The 20,452-nt window shown below is 42.4% G+C and overlaps 1 pseudogene; it reads right to left on the bottom strand.

Moving 5' to 3' along the window:
• Nucleotides 1-20,452, bottom strand: part of LOC133531421 (fatty acid synthase-like) — a 29,608-nt pseudogene that overhangs the window by 1,078 nt on the left and 8,078 nt on the right.

The raw sequence follows: 20,452 nt of genomic DNA, 5'->3' as shown, positions 1-20,452 counted from the left end.
GCAAGAAGATGTTGATACAATTCCTCACCAGGCTGCCTGTGACCACGAACGTAAGGTCCTGTTTGAAACGTCAGGCCAAATATAAAATACTCAAGTTTACGCGATTAAGTTCCGTATTCGTTATTAATGTTATTATGGACTAAAATATGAAGATTCAATAAACATAATCATTATACTTAGACTACCTCTCTAGCCTACAACTGACATGTCGGAATTTATACAAAACCTAGTATTTCAAAATAATTATTAGACACCGTGTTTTTGTCGATTTTTGTTAATTACAAGGGTGCATTCTTGACACCAGGCTGTATCTCATGAACCGTGATAGCTATACAGTTGAAATTTTCACAGATGATGTATTTCTGTTGCCGCTATAATAACAGAATAAAATAAATATTTAAGGGGGGCTCCCATACCACAAACATGATTTTTTTGCCGTTTTTATAAATAATGGTACGGAACCCTTCGTGCGCGAGTCGGACTCGCACTTGCCCGGTTTTTTTATTTTTATCTTATAAGGCCCTCATGAGCGTATACACTTGTCTTAGAGCCTGTTTACATATTGATTAGTGTTTAGTACGAGTGTGTACATTTGCTACTAAACGTAAATACTATCTCGGACGATTGATGTTTGAAATGACATTGATAAGACTATGTCAATGGTTTGGTTGAATTAAATGCCCATTGCCCGTTACAACAACGCTATATGCAACATTTAAATACTTTTTTTTATAAAATATTCTTATAATATATATTTTTTAACTAACTACCTATGCCAGTTTCCTTTAACGTACTTACCCATACTCCGGAGTTAACGGAATTCAATAAAAACACGGTGTATATAGCCCTCTTTACTTAATCCTTAGGTATCGATCACCGAGCGAAGTGAAGTCGTGAGGTGAAATGTTACGCATGTTACGTTTGTCAATTCCATGGTTGTTAGATTCAACCAATGTTTATGAAATCCGGCAGGAAAGTAAATAGTTTGTAGTGCTTAAAGCCCGGCAAAGCAATTTGCTAGTAGAAAATGCGGCAAATAAAAAAAATCTAGGCGCGGATGTTCGAGTTTTTATAAGCCCTTTTGTATCGATGAAATGGTTTGACTAAAAACACACAATTTTAAACTTCGAACATGAAAACGGTTGGGGGGCAAAATGTAGGTATATTTTCACGAGTAGATAATATAGTCGGTTTTATATACACAACACACGTCTGAGGGGTTTTTAAGCGCTGCAGAAACTGTAGCATAATTATCTTATGTACACATTAAGTAGTCTAACATTTTGTATGTTCTTAAGAGCTTTGTGATCCTAGCGAAGTAACGGTACTTTTTCTATGAAATTCCATTTCGGGAGAAAACGTTTTCCACCAACTAAATCTTAACAAATCACTTTGATTTTGATGTCGATCGCTTCACCATAATATATTCTAGGTTTATAGATCCGCTTTTAAAAAAAAACTTGTGTTGTAAATTAAAATTGACGATTATGAACAATATCATAGAGAAATAACAAGTCATAGAGTGCTCACTCCATACATCAGTTTTGGTACCAAAACGCTTATTATTTTCATAGTCGACATCTAGCATCGAGTAGCGGAACTCTCAGTACTGCTACTCGACAATAGATATCGCGGCAAACAAAAAGTCCAATGCTCAATGATTTTCCGCTAATATTATAACCAGAGTAACCGGAACTCTATTTTCTTTTCTACTCCTATGCTTACTCTGGTTATAATATTAGCTGAAACTCGTTGAGCATTAGACTTTTGTTTGCTGGATGATGTATGGAGTGAGCTATCTATGACTTCTTATTTCTCTATGAACTTGGGCCACAATAGTCGGCGGCAGTAACAGTAACAATTTCAGATGTGGGTCCATCCACTACTAACCTTTGTCGGATCCAGACCAAAAAGAATTCTTCCCGAATGGGCTAGTAAGTTGGCGTCGTCGAGTTGCATCGTGTGCGTGGAGCGTTTCTTAGCGTTAATGCTCTCGGCGACGTAGGCGGGCGAGCCGTCGACGAGCACGAGCCGCACCTCGCAGCCGCCGCGCTCCAGCTGCAGCGCCATCTCGAAGGCGACGCTGGCTCCGAAAGAGTACCCTAAAAGTGTGTACGGCGGCTCCGGCTGCGCAGAGCGCACTTGTGCCACGTAGAAGGCCGCGAGGGCCGACATGTGTTCTAGCGGCGCCTCCCGGGTGCACTGCAGGCCGAGCGCCGCGCCGCGCACGTGCGCCGCCACGCCGCGCAGCAGCTCCGCTACGCCCTCGATCGGGTGTACCTGCCCACACGCTACATTGTCAAGAAACAATATCACATATATTTATAATAACGTTCATTTGGATTTGAGTTTATTTTATTTTATTTTACAGTTAGTATTTATAGTATTTATTTCATTACAGTTATTTTCTTCGCATTGGTGAGGAGGTGAAAAAAGTTGTGTTTCACTCGGTGGCAAAATTAGTTTTTCACCACGCTCGTGGTTCAATTCTGGAATCTTTCGCTTGCTCGGATATCAATATTAGCACGAGCGGTTAAACAACAACTTTGCCCACTTGTAAAACAAATAACCTGACTATTTCTTTTGGAGCGGATTCGTTTTAAAATTCGTAAAAAATACGTGCAGGGGAGGTAATTATTTTAACATTTTGTTTTACCACTTGGTCGGATTTATTGAGTTATATATCCACACCAAATTGCAGCTTTCTAGCCCTAACGATTGTAACGATCACGGAGTAAAGCCTCGGACAGACAGACAGACAGACGGACATGGCGAAACTATAAGGGTTCTTATAGTTGGCTACGGAATCCTAAAAGGGAGGCTTTTGTTATTTTGTTGAGTTTGCTTCAATTGTTGGACATGTTTTAATTTAAATCCGTAAGCCTGTAACTAATGTCGTAATATTTATAATTCATATACAACATTACAATACTGAATCGCAGGCAGAGTCTGTTTACCATGAATATCAGCTTGTCATCAGGATTCGCTGGTGGTAGCGATGGCAGCTTGACCAGCACGTGCCGGGGCATGATCTCGGCGTCGGCGGTCGGCGCGGGGGCGCCGGCGGCGGGGCCGGCGGCCGGGCCGCCCGCGGCCGTGCCGGCGGCCGTGCCGGCGGCCAGGCCGCGCAACCCGTCGACCGTGAGCGCGCGGACGGCCTGCACGTCGAGCACCGTGTCATAACTCCGCTCCAACAACTGCTTGACTTCAGCGACCATCAGCGAGTCCAGACCTAACTCCACCAAGGTCGCAGTTGAAGACACTTTGTTTAAATCCTTAATGCCTGCAAAAACAATAAAGACATCCGTTTATTTTTATTTTATAGGTATGGGAAAGAGGTCTAACGAAACTCGGAACGTATACTAAAGAAAATATAATAATTTATGTTTTTTTTTAATTATAGAAACGGCACTTAATTAAATTTACTTCCGACGTTTCGAAGACGGCGTTGTCATCGTGGTCTCGGAGAAGACTGTCTAAAGTTGACATCAACGTCTTCTAGCCGAGCGAGTTTTTCGAACTACCCGCACTTGGTCTTGTTTATCAACTTGAACATTTTGCGCACTAGGGATGCTACTCTATAGATACGTACGCAACACTAACGACAGTCGATTTTTCGACTGTCGATATTCGTTTCAGCTTACATATACTAATGACTGGATTCCAGGTGGATGGGATCCCCAAACCCTTGTACCGATTGGAATTGAAATGTTTTTTTTATTTCAATGGCTTTCCACACTTTTCTGCTCTAGAAATGGCAATCCGTGGAAAGGATTTTAGGGTTATCCAGTGGTTTAGTTCTGACTCCAGTAAATGCTCAGCCACAGCAGACTTGTTCACCTGACAGTTTTTGACAGCTGCGATGTGTTCCTTAATGTATGTCACACGTAATACATATTATATTAAATTAGATTGTTTAGTGCGATTGCCAAGTCAATCTATTTAATTAAAACAAAAGAGTTTTAATATTGATAAAATGTTGTTAGGTTAGCTAATTACGTAATAACTTAAGACAGAAGGTCCCTACTTCCTTAAGTAGGGACTGAATCTAACGGACTTGGTATTACATGGATCTCATAACTTTTTACGGTAGAAGAATTGAGATGCGAGACTTGTTTTTTTTACAAGATATGTTTTTGATGACATCAAAACTTTCTTGATAACCTAGGGTAGGGTACTTTATCCTAGTAGGTAAGTATTTTTTAGTATAGTACTTACAATACTTTTATCTTAGTCAATGGTTCCAAAATTCAGCCTTGCAAGAATTATTTACATCACAAGCTATTAGGTACAGCATTTCGCTTGAGTAATTTAGATAGGTACGAAAAGGATTATTTGTAATGTTATTACCAAGGATATTGGCTACGGCGTGAACGAGGTCCTGTGTGGGCTTGTCCTTGGCGCGCTTGTCGGGGAGCACCAGCGAGGACAGCACGGCGGCGGCGCGCGACGCGAGCAGCAGCTTCTCCAGCGTCTCCAGGCACGAAGCGATACGCTGCGGCGCGGTGCCGCCTACCTATATTTGCCAAACGTAAATGTTTAATGTGAGTTTAATTTCCTAACAAAATTCCTCATTGATAAGACATCATCGTATCCAAGCACAGCCTAAAGATTTACAATAGAAAGTGTTTTTAACACAGCCTTTTTTGCGACACGAAAGCAAAATACAACATCTTGAGTTTTAATTTTGAATCCCGAGCGAAAAATCCTATAGTTGAACCACTAGCAAAGCAATTGATTTTAATTAGACTTTTGAGCATAGTAAGGGATTCAAGGGATTAAAGGGCTTATGAAGTACGAGATCTTGCATGGGCTCACACTTACTAAAATCCGACGACTAAAAATTATGAAACAATATGTAAATTGTTTTTGTTGAATAATAGTTTAACTACAACTTATTCGAAATTCAGGAAGCCAACGATGTGGAACTAATTTATCTGCAGCGTTATTTGCGTTGAGCTATGCGCGTTTAAAACGACGTTTCTTGGTACATTAGGAAGGTTCCTACCTCCGCATCTTCTCCAAACGCGGCGGCGGCGAGCCCCACGTCGCCGATGGCGCCCCACTGCACCGCCAGCGCCGGCAGCCCGGCCGCGCGCCGCAGCTCCACCAGCCGCTCCATGCCGCTGTTGGCTAGCCCGTAGTTACTCTGGCCCTCGTTGCCGCGTCCACAACAAAGCGAAGAGAACACCACAAAGTACTTTAGCTCGGGCGCCAGCTCGCGCGAAGCTGCGTCTAGCTCGCGTGTCACTGGACAGAGAAAGATACTGCAGTCAATGATCCATCCAGACGGCCTGACTTATGTTCTCGCGCACGACTTCAAGTATGTCACGCTCAACTCTACACCTTAGTCAAAATATGTGGCTTGGTCGGTTCGTTACTACAAGAAATATTGTATAATAAAAAATAATCAATAAGGAAGAAATTTTTCACTTTACGCCCATGTGACGGTAGCGAAACGGCCAAGCTACATATTTTGACTAAGGTATAGAGTTTGTAGAATTAGAAACTTGGCTCTACAAGAGATCTGATAACTTTTTGACAGTGCGAGCCTTACGGTTTCGTCTTGGCAACATTTTACATGAAAATGTTTATCTATGATGGCATTATATCTTATACGAATTCAAAAGCGCCACGCTATATGTGTTATGTTACTGTAATTTGTTATAATTAAGGCCGGTTGCAACAACCACAGTTGACGGACTGACTAAGGTCACTCAGCAGTGAACTATGAGACTTCCCATACAATAAAATTTTGCAAACTCTTTAACGGTGGTGACAGACGGTTTGGTGCCACCGACACTTATTATATGATCTACCATTAATTTTGGGTTCTGCAACGACACGAAATGTGTCCGGCGTCTGGTTCTCCAGCAGGGCGTCGCGCAGCACGGCGGCGAGGTTGAAGATGCCGCCGACGGGCGCCGCCGCTGCCGCCTCGCGCAGCAGCGCGCGCGCGCCCGCCGCCGTCGCCGCGTCCGCCAGCGACACCAGCACCTGCACGCCCGCCGAGCGCCATCTACGAGCGAACACGGTTATTGGCGACAGGAAAAATATAAGTTTACTTTAAAACGGGAGTCTGAGTTTTTAATCACCTGCGGATGCACCAGGATTGGTAACCAGTACGCACGCCACTGCGGGAAGAGAGCACGATGGTTCGCGCGCCTCGGGTCACTAGCCAATCGCACAGCTCCAGACCGAAGCCGCCCAGCCCGCCTGCGACCGGCGAAAGAAAAGGAGAATAGAAGTCGACCAAAATTAATGAATCTGAACAATTAATATACCTACTTAGGTACATATTAGACGTGTAATACGTAATAATATTATAAATAAATGAGTATGAGTATAACTTTGGTGATTAATACAGACCGACGAACACGTAGCTCTTCCCGGGATGCATGTACACGCGGGGCACGGCCGGCAGTAACTGCAGGCTCGCCCTTTCGCTCGCCGGATTTTCGTCGCGCACGCGAATAACAACCTTGCCGATGTGCTTGCCCGTCGACATGTAGCTGCAAGACAAATCAGTCGTTAGGAGCCCGATGTGCAGTATTACATGCAAGTGACTTATTCTGTCCTGGGAGCCTAGCCAAGACAAGACACAGACACAACACAGTACATTGACAAAAGCCAAACTATTTCTATATATTATACAGGTAAGTTTCGATTGGCATTTTCAATCGTCATCTTGGCTGGGCCACTTGCTTAAATAGCGGTATCTGAAATAAAAATAGATTGCAAACTTAAACCTTTTTTTTTTAATCTGTATATTCCATTTTTAAAATCATGTTTTTGAGATACCGCTATTGGGCTTAGGAGGATTTATTTAAAACACACCGGAATGCTTCCTCGAGCTGATTATAGGTGAAAATGGTGGCTGGAAGTGGGCGCACGACTCCGGCGCTGATACCTGCGGCCATGCATTTGCCGACCTCCGCCTTCTCGCCGCGGTCGCCTCGCGGATCCTGCAGCGCGTCCAGCAGGATGCCGTGCACCGTCGTGTTTTTCAGCAGCACGGCCATGCCGAGCGCCGTGTCAGCACTCAGGTCCAGTTTACCGATCTCTAAAAAGCGACCTCCTTCAGCAAGGCACCGGATCGAGGCTTGCAGCTTATCGCCCGCGAGCGAGTTGAGCACAAGGTTGACGCCGCGGCCACGAGTGCTGCGCAGCACGAGCTGCTCGAACGAGCAGTCGCGGGAGTTGCCGATGTTGCCGTCCAATAGTTGCGGAAAGCGCTCGCGGAGGAAGGTGCGCTTGGCGGTCGAGCCCACGGTGGTGAAGACGGTGCAGCCGGCGTGCAGCGCCACGGCGATGGCGGCCTGGCCCACGCCGCCCGCGCCCGCGTGCACCAGCACGGACTCGCCGCGCTGCATGCGCCCGCGCACTACCAGCGCGTAGTAAGCTGTCGCGTACGCTACGGGCACGGTAGCCGCTTCCTCGAGCGACCACTGCGCTGGCACCTCCCAAGTAAAAACTCTCATCGGCTAACACCGTGGTCGCCAGACCCTTGGCTGGCACCATACCCATCACGCGTTTGCCAGTTGACGAGAGCCCGCTGAACTCTAAACCGAGGATACATTCCTACGAAACAACAATACAATTTTAGAAGTAGCCTATAGGTGTAACCCACGCTAGTATTTAATTATGCACAGTTATATATTTACACTATTTTATCTATATACACCCAAGGCGAATAGTATGGAAATAAGGCAAGGTAGAGACAAACGGGGGCCGACTGCCATATCGCTCGATAACAACTAACATGCGTGATATGTCAACATTGCTTGCATTTTTGACACTTATTCATTTCGAATAAAACGTCATCTCGACTCATATTAGAATAGAGGTCAAATCAAACTGCTTTTGTTCTCAGAGATGTTCTAAATTTGAACGTCATAAGAAAATAGATTTCGATGTTATTATTAGGCATTAATAACATTTTCACAGAAATATAATGTAACAAAACAGTTTATTTGAATGCTGGTCATTATTTGCGGTATTTGAATGCATGATAAGAGGGATTATGACATGTTTGTACAAAAAAACATGTTTATTAAAAAAGACACACTAATATAGTATTAAGGATTTTTAAATGATCATTTGTTTGACTGACAATTGTATTTATTCTCTCTTTTTAATTAAGAATTATTTAATGTAACATGCGCGTTACCGACCCTAACACTCCGCACCCTCGTTGAGCTCTGGCAGCCTTACTCACCGGCAGGAACACAACACTATGAGTAGGGTCTAGTGTTATTTGGCTGCGGTTTTCTGTAAGGTGGAGGTACTTCCCCAGTTGGGCTCTGCTCTAGATCTGGAATGGCATCCGCTGTGCTGTGCCCTACCACACAGCGAAATGACATTCACAGTGTCCATACCTCTTTTAAACCTACTTGCGTAATAAACAAAGGAATTTGATTTAACCTAATTTCTAATATCAGTCCATCCCACACTCGTATTTTAATGCTTTTAATTAATTCCATTATGTAGCAGTCGCATAAACTACTATTACGTACTGAATTTGAGTTAATTTAAATCGGAAATTACCTGCTCCGCAAGGTGTCCTGGCAGCGCGTCGGGAGGCAGCTTGCCGGTGGCAAGCATGACGTCGCGGAAGTTGAGCGGCGCGCAGTGCACGCGGCAGAGACTGGCGCCGGGGCGAGCCTGCAGTGCGTGCTGCATGTCGCTCTCGATCCACCGCAGCGAAGACAGGTCGCCCCGCGTCAGCGTGTTCACGAACGCGTGCTCCATCTACACCATTAGTGACTTCAATCTCAGACTCAAACTACTAATAATTATATACTAAGCAACCCTTTTTTTAGGGTTGCGTAGCCAAATGGCAAAAAACGGAACCCTTATAGATTCGTCATGTCCGTCTGTCTGTCCGATTCTGTCACAGCCACTTTTTTCCGAAACTATAAAAGCTATACTGTTCAAACTTGGTAAGTAGATGTATTCTATGAACCGCATTATGATGTTTACACAAAAATGGAAAAAAAACAATAAATTTTGGGGGTTCCCCATACTTAGAACTGAAACTCAAAAAATCTTTTTCATCGAACCCATACGTGTGGGGTATCTATGGACAGGTCTTTAAAAATGATATTGAGGTTTCTAATATAATTTTTTTCTAAACTGAATAGTTTGCTCGAGAGACACTTCCAAAGTGGTAAAAAGTGTGTCCCCCCCCCGTAACTTCTAAAATAACAGAATGAAAAATCTAAAAAAAATATATGATATACATTGCCATGCAAACTTCCACCGAAAATTGGTTCGAACGAGATCTAGTAAGTAGTTTTTTTTTAATACGTCATAAAAATTTAAAAAAAAATTTTTTTTTCATCAAACCCATACGTGTGGGGTATCTAAGGATAGGTCTTCAAAAATGATATTTAGGTTTCTAATATAATTTTTTTCTAAACTGAATAGTTTGCGCGAGAGACACTTCCAAAGTGAAAAAAAGTGTGTCCCCCCCCTGTAACTTCTAAAATAACGGAATGAAAAATCTAAAAAAAATATATGATATACATTACCATACAAACTTCCAACGAAAATTGGTTTGAACCAGATCTAGTAAGTAGTTTTTTTAATTACGTCATAAATGGTACGGAACCCTTCATGGGCGAGTCCGACTCGCACTTGGCCGCTTTTTAATAAATGGGGCACCGAGGGCAGCTTCTCGTGCTTTTGTGCCAAAAAAAATGTCCACTTATTTTCGATGTGTATGGAGGAGAGGTTATATAGGTGTTTGGAATAAACAACATCGTCGATCAGATAAACAGTTTTTGCAGTTTTGTCACGAAGTGTAATTAATATCAGTGTATTGTAGTGGATAATTAATTTTTTTATTGGAAAAAGGTAAGCATTTGACCACAATCTCTCCTCATGGTAAGTGCCGATGCAGTCTAGGATGGAACATGCTTACCTAAAAGATGTCTATTTATTCTCGATTTAAAAAGATCCAAATTATAGTGGACTGGGAATATATTTGCAGGAAGTGAATTCCACTCCTTAGCCGTTTGCATGATAAAGCTGGATGCGCAGCGTTTAGTGCGAATCAGCGGCAGAGTAACGAGGTAAGGGTGAAACGCAAGTACGCGTCTAGTCCCACGGTGGCAGAACGGAGATGGGGGGGATTAGATTATGAATCCTATCGCACATTCCCGGAAATGTATCCCGATAAACAGGCCGTTCTAGTTCTGTCTATAATCAAGTGCCTCGCTACAAGCTGCCCTGCGTCGACTGGTTAAACTGGTAAAACCAGCGGGCGGACCGATGGAGTCATCACATCCCTACGCCTTGTTTAAAGTATTATTGTCTGTTACATCTTTCAAAAAATAAAAAAAAATCTTATACAATAGTTTTACAGTTCCGTCGTTTTATGAATTTCGAAAAAGGAGTAGGTATTAAAACTCTAATTTGACTACTACCTACGGATTGTATGAAATTTTGCACTTTCGTGAAGGCCGGAAAGAGACCGGGAAATAAGTATTTCCAGCAGATATAGTAGCTGCAATATGTAATAGGAGCATTAGGTAATATAGATGTGAAGACGTACCGGCTGCTGCGTCTCGGTGTGTTCGAGCGGCAGGTGGCGGTAGGTGCCCCAGGCGCCGGCGCGCAGCACGTTGAAGGCGAGGTCCCGCCGCGCCGGCGCGTCGGCGGCGAGCGCGTGCGGCGCGTCGGGCACGTGGAACACGCGCAGGCGCGCGCCGCCCGGCTCGCGTCGCAGGCACGTGCCCAGCCCGAGCACGCCGGACTCGGGCGCGCGCGACCACACGATCACCCGCAAGTCCTCGCTCTCGGCGCGCTTCATGGCGACCTTCAAATGTTCCACCCAGGTGAAGTCGTCATCGTGCACTTCTATGACGATTTTCGTAGCCGGGACATCCGGAATGCGCCGCAGCAGCACGTACTCTCGCAACGCGACGCGCAGTCGAGATACCTTCGTGGATATATTAAAAAAATTCATTAACTTCAACTAAAATTGAATAATTTTTACCATGTAAATTACCTAACTGTATTTAAAATGTAAATTATGACGAGTCTCTAGGTAAGTATATAATATTTAGGTATTTACTGCCCAAAAAATAGACGGCACGCACCGCGGCGGCGTGGCCTTGTTACATAGATAAATACATGGTGTTATATTATAGGTACATAGACAATTAAGACAATGGACTGTCTAAAATACAATTTCAATTAAAGAAGCATTTTAACTTTTAAAATACTTTTGACGTGGCACTTAAGACTTTTAATTAAAGTGCCTAATATTATTTATTTAAACTTTATGACATACAATAGGCACAGATAGAGAAAAATAAGTGGAATGGATTTAAAAAAGCAAACTATATTTAGAAACTACACAAATAAATAAAATATAATATATAAACTACCACTATATTTATAAAATAACTAAAGAAAAATCTGTGTTGTTATGGGAAATAGAGAAACCTTTCACCAGGCCTATTATGCATGTTCATAATAGAAGTGTTCATGGAAGTATAAATGACAAACAAAGGTGAAGGAGTAGAAGTCAATACCAGTGTGAGTCCGCAGGCGTTGAGTTGCGCGGGCCCGCCAGCGTCGTCAAGCGCGCCGGCTGCCTCGTCCAGCAGCACGAAGTCGGCGCGGCCGCCTAAGGCGTTCAATTCGACCGGCGCCCCGCTTGCCAGCACGTCGGTGCCCAAAGCCAAATGCCAGTTATTTCCAGCTCCACCGTCTGGCGTGTCCCTGTTTGACACCTAAAAAAATTTTAAAAACAGTTTCTTAAATCGACTTATAACAGACGTCTAATTAAAACTTGCAGTTAAAAAGGTGCTTGTTCGGCTTGGTGTAAAGTTTACACTGTAAACGGTGAAAATGGACCTATAAGGTACTTGAACTATTTACAAATACCATTGCCACTGAAACGTATTTGGTAGCAGAATTGTTGTCACAATAAATGTGAATATCTCAACAATCAAATGGGATGCAGCCTTCCTGGGTTCAAGTTCCATGGTTTACTATTAGGACCATTTTTAGGGTTCCGTAGCCAAATGGCAAAAAACGGAACCCTTATAGATTCGTCATGTCCGTCTGTCTGTCCGATTATGTCACAGCCACTTTTTTCCGAAACTATAAGAGCTATACTGTTCAAACTTGGTAAGTAGATGTATTCTATGAAGCGCATTAACATGTTCACACAAAAATAGAAAAAAAAAACAATAAATTTTGGGGGTTCCCCATACCTACTTAGAACTGAAACTCAAAAAATCTTTTTTCATCAAACCCATACGTGTGGGGTATCTATGGATAGGTCTTCAAAAATGATATTGAGGTTTCTAATATCATTTTTTTCTAAAATGAATAGTTTGCGCGAGAGACACTTCCAAAGTGGTAAAATGTGTGTCCCCCCCCCCGTAACTTCTAAAATAACAGAATGAAAAAACTAAAAAAAATATATGATATACATTGTCATGCAAACTTCCACCGAAAATTGGTTTGAACGAGATCTAGTGAGTAGGTTTTTTTAATACGTCATAAAATTTAAAAAAATTTTTTTTTCATCAAACCCATACGTGTGGGGTATCTATGGATAGGTCTTCAAAAATGATATTTAGGTTCCTAATATCATTTTTTTCTAAACTGAATAGTTTGCGCGAGAGACACTTCCAAAGTGGTAAAATATGTGTCCAAAGTGGTAAAATGTTGAACAAGATCTAGCAAGTAGATTTTTTTTAATACGTCTTAAATGGTACGGAACCCTTCATGCGCGAGTCCGACTCGCACTTGGCCGCTTTTTTTATGATAAGTACTCCATTGAGCAGTGCGGCAGGACCTGGCCTTCAACGTGCTGCGCGCCAGCGACTGGGGCACCTACCGCCACCTGCCGCTCGAACACACCGAGACGCAACATGTTATACCACAGACTTTTGTTTGGTAAAAAAATATTTGGAACTAATTTAAGCTGTGAGTTTTTAACCTTATTTAAACTTTTCCTGGCTTGCGTAGCTTACCTTGATTCCGAGGGGACGCATGACGTCGGTGTAAAGCGATGCTTCGACGCCGGCCAAAAGCGTTGCTTCGGCGCGAACCCCCGGCTCCGCCGCTAGTACTGCATATATACACACACACATGTAATATATATATATATATATATATATGTCGGAGAACGACAGAATGTGCCATCTATCGCCTTTAAGCGTTTGAATAACGCCATATTTGACAAATAGAGCAAGCTAGAGTGTTATGTTACACCTGAGTGGCGTTTGATGCAGTTCCGCTAAGGCGTCATAGAGTGCGCTGTTAAAACGATTGAAATCGAGAACAATTGAAGTTATGCTGTCAATCATTCTGCAGACGGAAACGAGAGAAGATGACGTCGGTGGCGGTTCCTGGGTCTAACCCAGTACCAAAAGTTATCTCTTATGAAGGATTTTTTGATTAATATAGAAAACTTAACATAAATAAGAAGTTTATGAACTACTTTTTATATGACATCCACTCAGTATGACGTATTTGTCACTTCCCTTCGATGTCATTATACGAGTATGGGGATTCTACTGAAGTTTATCCGATATTGATTCTAAAATGGTATAATAACTTTACAACACATGCCATTTACATCTTTACAAATAAAGGTATGGCGTAAATGGTGATTGAAGTTAAGTAAGGTGCTATAGCTATTAAAACAGACAGAAAAGTTCGATTATCTCTAAAACCACGAAACTTTTGTAAGACTTAAAGTGCATTATCTGTACCCCATCATAACATCACATCATAACGTGAGGAACGCGTTTGCGTTAAGTCTCATTTTGTATAGGATTTTGAGTTTCCAAAACGTCCCGCTTGGCGCGCTCTTTCTAAATCCAATACAAAATGAGACTAAACGCAAACGCGTACGTCACGTTTCGAAATCGAATTTATTTACACTAGGGGTACTGGTCCAGCCTAAGGCCCTATCGGTGGTTAGAAGTTTATACATTATTTACTGGGCATGCAGAATATATAAATATTATAATTTATAATAGGTTTATAAACCTTCATACATTGATAATAATAGTATGTATAAATATATTTTAATTCATTATGTTTATAAGTCAGAGGTGTAGGGTTAGAGCCGGTGTAGCTTTATTTGACGTTCATAAGTGCATTTTAATATGCCTAAATACTTCAATAATAAACTAACTTATCTTTTCTGTTTTTTTAAAACTCCGTTAATTTCAAGGGTGCTTTCTTGAATTAAAATTTAGTTAATTTCTCAAATATATTTGAAAATAATCAATAATCAATTTTTATCTAATAAGGCCAAGGCTTTACAAGTGAGTACACTTGCTTTAGAGCCTGATTACCACCTGATTACATATTGATTTGAGCTTAGTTTGATGAGCATGGTTATTTGTTCCTGAGTCATGAGTGTTTTCTATGTATTTAAGTATGTATAAATATTTATGTACTCGTATATACATGTAAATCGTTGTCGAAGTACACGCAACCCGAGTCTTATTGAACTTATTGTGATTCTTGCATATAAAGTGTACTGCATTTTTTTTGTAGAAAATTTTGTATAGATCAGGGGTTCCCAAAGTGTGCGCCGCGGCGCCCTGGTGCGCCGTAGAAAGTAAAGAGGGGGCGCCGTGAGTTCTATCATTATCCGAAACCACAAATATTCGCGGGTACCTATTTGAGCGCTCGCATCGGTAAATAATATAGCGTCGTGTCACTCTTTTTCGGCCGTGATTATAAATTTACAAGGCGCCGTTGCAAAATACTAAACTTGTAACTGCGCCGCATGTTGAAAAAGATTGGGAACCCCTGGTATAGATTATTTACGTTTAACAACGTTTTTTGCTATTGGCCACCGTTTACGAGTTATTTACGAAAATATAGAAAAATTTACCATAAAATTGATTTTAACATCTTTTTAAATGTTTATCTTAGTGAAAAAGTGTAAAAACGAGCAATAATGGCAATAAATAACTTAAGCGAGCGGGAGTCTTTTATTTTTTTTCAAGAAAATTGACATTTTAAACGCTGCCGTCTATATATATTCGAGATAATAATGTATGTCAGGAGAAATCTGTACAATTTTCTAACAAATACTGATAAACCAAAGGTTACCAGAAATTCGGGTAAGCTTAAAGTTTCTTCTAATAGACTAGTAAAAACAAAAAAGTCCTTCTTGTTCCTCTCAAAAAACATTGTACTAAAAATTTATAAACTCACGAATACAAAATTTAATTTTTTTGTAAAACAAGCACTAATTGCTAGAGCATATTATAGAGTCGGGATATATGGAAAATGTACATAAGTGAAAAGCCAAGTAACGGTTAAGTAATTGAAATTTAATTTATTTTTTGCTATGTATACCAATTATGTAATTTTTTAAAATGAATAATGGATATGTATTTGCTGTATATGTTTGTGATTGTTTAATTTAGTTTGAATTCTGTACAAATGTACTTTTTTGACATTCATGGGTGCATTATGTTAATGCCTAAATTGAAGAATAATGAAATTGAAATTAAAATTATTGAATGAATAAATAAATCCAGAAAAAATCATATGTTATACATTTTACATCTTTCTGATATCCGATAAACGATCTAACTTGTCACGCCCGAGACAGCGATTTTTACTTTTCCTTTACTTATTTGTAAACATTGAACATGCTTTTAGAAATCGTAGGAATGACGTTGATTATGGCATTGCCACACTTTGTTACATCAATGGTTAGGTAGGGAGTTAGTTAGATTCAATTAATATAAAAAAATTGTAGCAAGTCAGGCCATCAGCCGTCGCCTTCTGATAGATTACTTATAATGTATGTAAATAAGGTACATAACTAAAGTAGTAATGCGACTGTGCATACATAATTATGAAAGTGAATTTCATAAAAGGATTACTCTCGAGTGTTAAGGCATCCAATTATGCATTGCAACTGATACGCATGAACTACTTTATTAATCAAATCAAAAAAAATACCTTGCATGGCGTGTGGCAGGAGCAGTTCTGCCGCGGGCCGTCGCAGCGCGTGCTCGATGAGCTTCAGCGTTGTCAACCTGCAGTTCTCTACCACCAGCTGCAGCGCAACGGTGAGCGCTTGCCGCTTCTCCAACTCCACGCATGCTCCGACTAATGGAATAAATATGTATTTTTCCAGCATGGGTGAAGCGGTGTCGACGCGGCGCGTCGCGAGTGACCACTTCACTCCCCGGAGTTCGACTCCGCCGGCTACCGTGACACCAACACTACGGCTCGTACTGATCGGCACGGCACCTCCGGACGCCGCCGCCACCGCCGCTCGGTGCGCCGCCGGGGTCGATGACCGCACGCTGCAGACGCGTCGGCAAGTATATTCCACGTCTATCTTCGCTCAAGAAAAAAAACTGCATCATCGTGTCCATAAAAGCGATCCAGTTGTCCGACCAATCGAGCAGACCGCGAGTAAAGCGCGCGTCCGAAAACTTGATTCCGCGAAACACATCCTTGTAGTTTGATCCTTGGAGGCATAACATTTTGTAGATATCTCCAGATTCCAGAGGCAGCAGCTGCTCCATCTTATAATCGGGCTCGTCGAGTGCGGCTGAAGGGAGGCGCTCGGCGGCGGGGTCGCTGGTGAGCCGCACCGTGCCCGTCACCACCACTTCACCTCCTTCGTTAATCTCAAAACTTCCTGAGTCTGGCAACGTGACGTAAAACCGTGACGGCACGTTGGGCACCATAATGGTAGCGCGGCGGAATTGTACGTTCTCCAGCACTACTGAGGTCTTCTCTAGCTCTAAATTGTTAAGCTTCGCTACGGCTCGCCACACTATTGCCTGTAGACACACACACACACTAGTTATTTGTTGAAGAGGGCAAAGTGATTGTTTACCACGAGAGCTATATGGAAAGCAAAACATTTCAAAAGTTCGAGATGGTCAACCATTTTGCGTCAAGCGAAACACAAAGGTTTGGAAGTCATCATTAACGCGATTAGGTATCTATTAAACTTTTTGACGGTCACAGGGGTATTATAGCAATAAATATAATGGCAACTAGAGGCAGAGACAGATAATGTTGTTGACATCCAGCTAATCTTATCAGTTATTTCAACTGGCAAAGCATTTTCCAAATTTCCACACAACCGGCCCGTCCGCGTCCGGAAGGTAAGGCGCGAACCGACGAATTTAAGCCATTAGACGTAAAAGAGTGGCCTCATTGCTACGACGAGTGTGCGACAGCACTAACACCATGCTGAGGGCGTTAGACGAGTGCCCCGAACTGTCTGCTCATTAGGTACTGGACAGAAGTAGTCATTGGTAGGTCTAAGTGGATATATACCTAGGTTACTAACATTAGTACTTAGGTTAAAATGTTACTAACAAACAATGAATCGCTGGTGGTCTGTTAATAAATATTTTTTTCATATAAGATTTGAACAGTTGAGAGGAAGGTAAAATAACACGGTTAACAAAGGAATAACTTACTAGGTATCCAGTGGCAGGAAAAAGGACTCTGCCGTTGATGATGTGCCCGGTGATGAACGCGTCCTCGGATTTGCCGATGTCGTACTGAAAGACAGTCGCGGCGCCGCCGCCGGCGCTGCGGTCGGAGCTGAAGTCGGCCACGCGCCACTCGGCGGAGTGGTCCCAGCGCACGCTCGGCGCCAGCGCTGGCGTACCGCGCGACACCGGCCACGACACCGCCGGGTACAGGCGCGCCACCTTATAAAAAATATTTATTTTCGCAAAAAAATAAGGACTATGTTCGCCACATATACATACCGGCATATTGTTGGTAGCGTAGATCGTCATAGGGCAAGAACTTTGTATTTGTATGTTACGTATATTACTAAGATGGATGCCAGGTTCTGTGCAGTAAATAATTTTTACAATGCATTTATTCTGCTTGGGATGTAATTCAAGTTCAAGATGTGACTTCGCATTACAAGTAATGTTACGTTGCCTCATTTAACCGTTAATAATATTTCCCGTATGCCTACGAGAAAGCATCCTGCAAGTGTGAAGGGATGTACCTGTGGTTGTGCGCCGAAAGCGTAGAGCTTGCCGACGGCGGCGAGCAGGTGCAGGAGCGGGTCGGGTGCGCCGCGCCGCAGCAGCGGCACGTGCGCCGCGGCCGGCAGCGCGCGCCGCAGTGATGCCTGCAGCACCGCGTGCGGCGCCAGCTCCACCACCAGAGCGTGCGCCGGCACCCGCGCAAGGGCCTCGTCCAGCCGCACCGGCGACACAAAGTTATTCACTTGGTATGCCGCGTCGCTCAACCGATCTGGAACACCGAACACCATTGCACAGAATAAGTAATAGTATTTTTCATCACACTTGCTCGAAAAAGATCTTAGTTCATGCAGGTAGGCGGCATTTCAAGAGAGGTATAGGTACTGAATGTCATCTCACTTTGTGTGGTAGGGCACAGCATAGCGGATGTCTTTCCAGATCTAGAGCAGAGCCCAACTGGGGAAGTACCTCCACCTTACAGAAAACCGCAGCCTAATACCACTAGACTAGACATAGTGTTGAGTTCCTCCCGGTGAGTAAGGTTGCCAGAACTCAACGAGGGTGCGGAGTGTTAGGGTCGGCAACGCGCATGTAAAACCTCTGAAGTTGCAGGCGTCTATAGGCTACGGAGACTGCTTACCATCAGGCAGGCCGTATGCTTGTTTGCTACCGACGTAGTATTTAAAAAAACTCCCTGGGGAGTCATAGCTCTTCATTTAATTATGTCACTAGTTCATACGAAACCAGTAGGTAGTTAGGTATAAATGAGCTTTACTTTTAAAATACTGATGTTTAAAATTTAATAAAATATGAGACGTGATAAGTAGGTATCAAGTGGGGTAACAGCACCAGTGGCCAGCCAGGGACCAGTAGTCAGCCTTTTAAGTCGTTTATTGGTCATAAATATCTGGTATATTCGATTAAACAAATCGCGTGTAGTCAAATAGGAGCTCCGATTCTTTATTCGTTAATACGTAACGCGGCAGGTGCGGTGAGGTATCGGGGAGAGGAAATATACTCGTTCATAAAGGTGATGTTTGTTGACGAGAGCTGGAGTGTCATGTCCGCCATATTTTTTACTGCACGTGGTGTTCTTTTAACGCGTGCGAAAAAATATGTTTTAATATAAAAAGTTACTGTTTTTTGTTAATGATGGGTTTATTGGTTAGTTTATCTATTAAATTGCGTTATATTTAAATAGAAATATCAATATTTAACTTATAAATTGAGGAGGTTGACCACTGGATACCACTTTTTTACAAAAATCCAGTGTCCGGCCTCCCGCGGCTGACTTTCGGGTTATTAGTTATTTTTTTTATTTTCGATCCAATGCGACCGTTAGGACCGTTACATTTACATTTTCAAATTTAGTTAGGCATGTCTCAGTCAATTTAAAGTAAAACCCAGTAGTCAGCCGCATTTGAAATAACGTTTTAATGCGGCTGACCACTGGGTTTCACGGATCCAGTACTCAGCCATTATCTTCCTTGGTACGTCGCTGCCAAATATTATGAACTTTAACTCATTTAAATAAGGTTCAAAAGTGTATACATACTTTTGTTGAGAAATATTCCAATATCTAACGGAAAAATAATGAATTATATTCAATAAACAGATAAAATAGAAGATAAATACAGTGTTTATTTGTTTGCAAGAATAATTTTAAGCACCTATGGCCTACAAATTTCGTGGCATAAGAATTGTACTTATAAGAGTATAGGTACCTAGACCTACCTATACTCTAGCTTCCTACCTAGGAATGATAAATATTATAATATCGTTAACTTTAATACATATAATAGTGTTTTTTTTATTTCATTGTTATTAATAGTTTATAAAGGCTGAGTACTGAGTACACAAAGGCTGCTTACTGGATTTTAGAGGCTGACTACTGGAGAAAAGTGCAATTTTTTTGTTTAATCTTAATTATAGATAATATAAAGAAGATTGTTATTTTTTGACATACTTTATTTCAAAACTATAATAAACACTTGATCTAACCATGTCATGCGTTTATTTATCCGACTAATCCTGTAGAAACGTCGAGAGTACAAACTTTAAAAATGCGTTATAAGGCTGACTACTGGTGCCTTTACCCTGCTTTTAGGTGAAAAATATATATACCACGAGGAAACTTGGCTAATCCGATTAAGCCTTAATGTCCTCTTTGGGTCGGAAAGTCAGATTAAGGTTTCTGTCGCAACAGCACTAAGATGGAGAGAATGAGAGTGAGAGTAACTCACCCAGATCTGAACCCCATTTGTCGTGCGGTACTGAGGTCGACAGCCAGCGAGCGCTGCGCGGCTTCGGGTCGGGGATGACCTTCAGTAGGCTAGCCAGCAGCATCGGGGCGGCGGCCGCGCAATACGAGCTGTGGAACGGCACGCGAGGGGACAGCACGCGTGCGAACACGCCCTCTGCTGATAGGCTCGCTACCGCCTTCTCTATCGATTCGCACGGACCTGATATCT

The sequence above is a fragment of the Cydia pomonella genome, chromosome 25 (assembly GCF_033807575.1).
Source record: "Cydia pomonella isolate Wapato2018A chromosome 25, ilCydPomo1, whole genome shotgun sequence".
Lineage (NCBI taxonomy): Eukaryota > Metazoa > Arthropoda > Insecta > Lepidoptera > Tortricidae > Cydia > Cydia pomonella.
The sequence above is the reverse complement of the archived record's forward strand: the minus strand, read 5'-3'. Positions and strand labels throughout refer to the sequence as shown.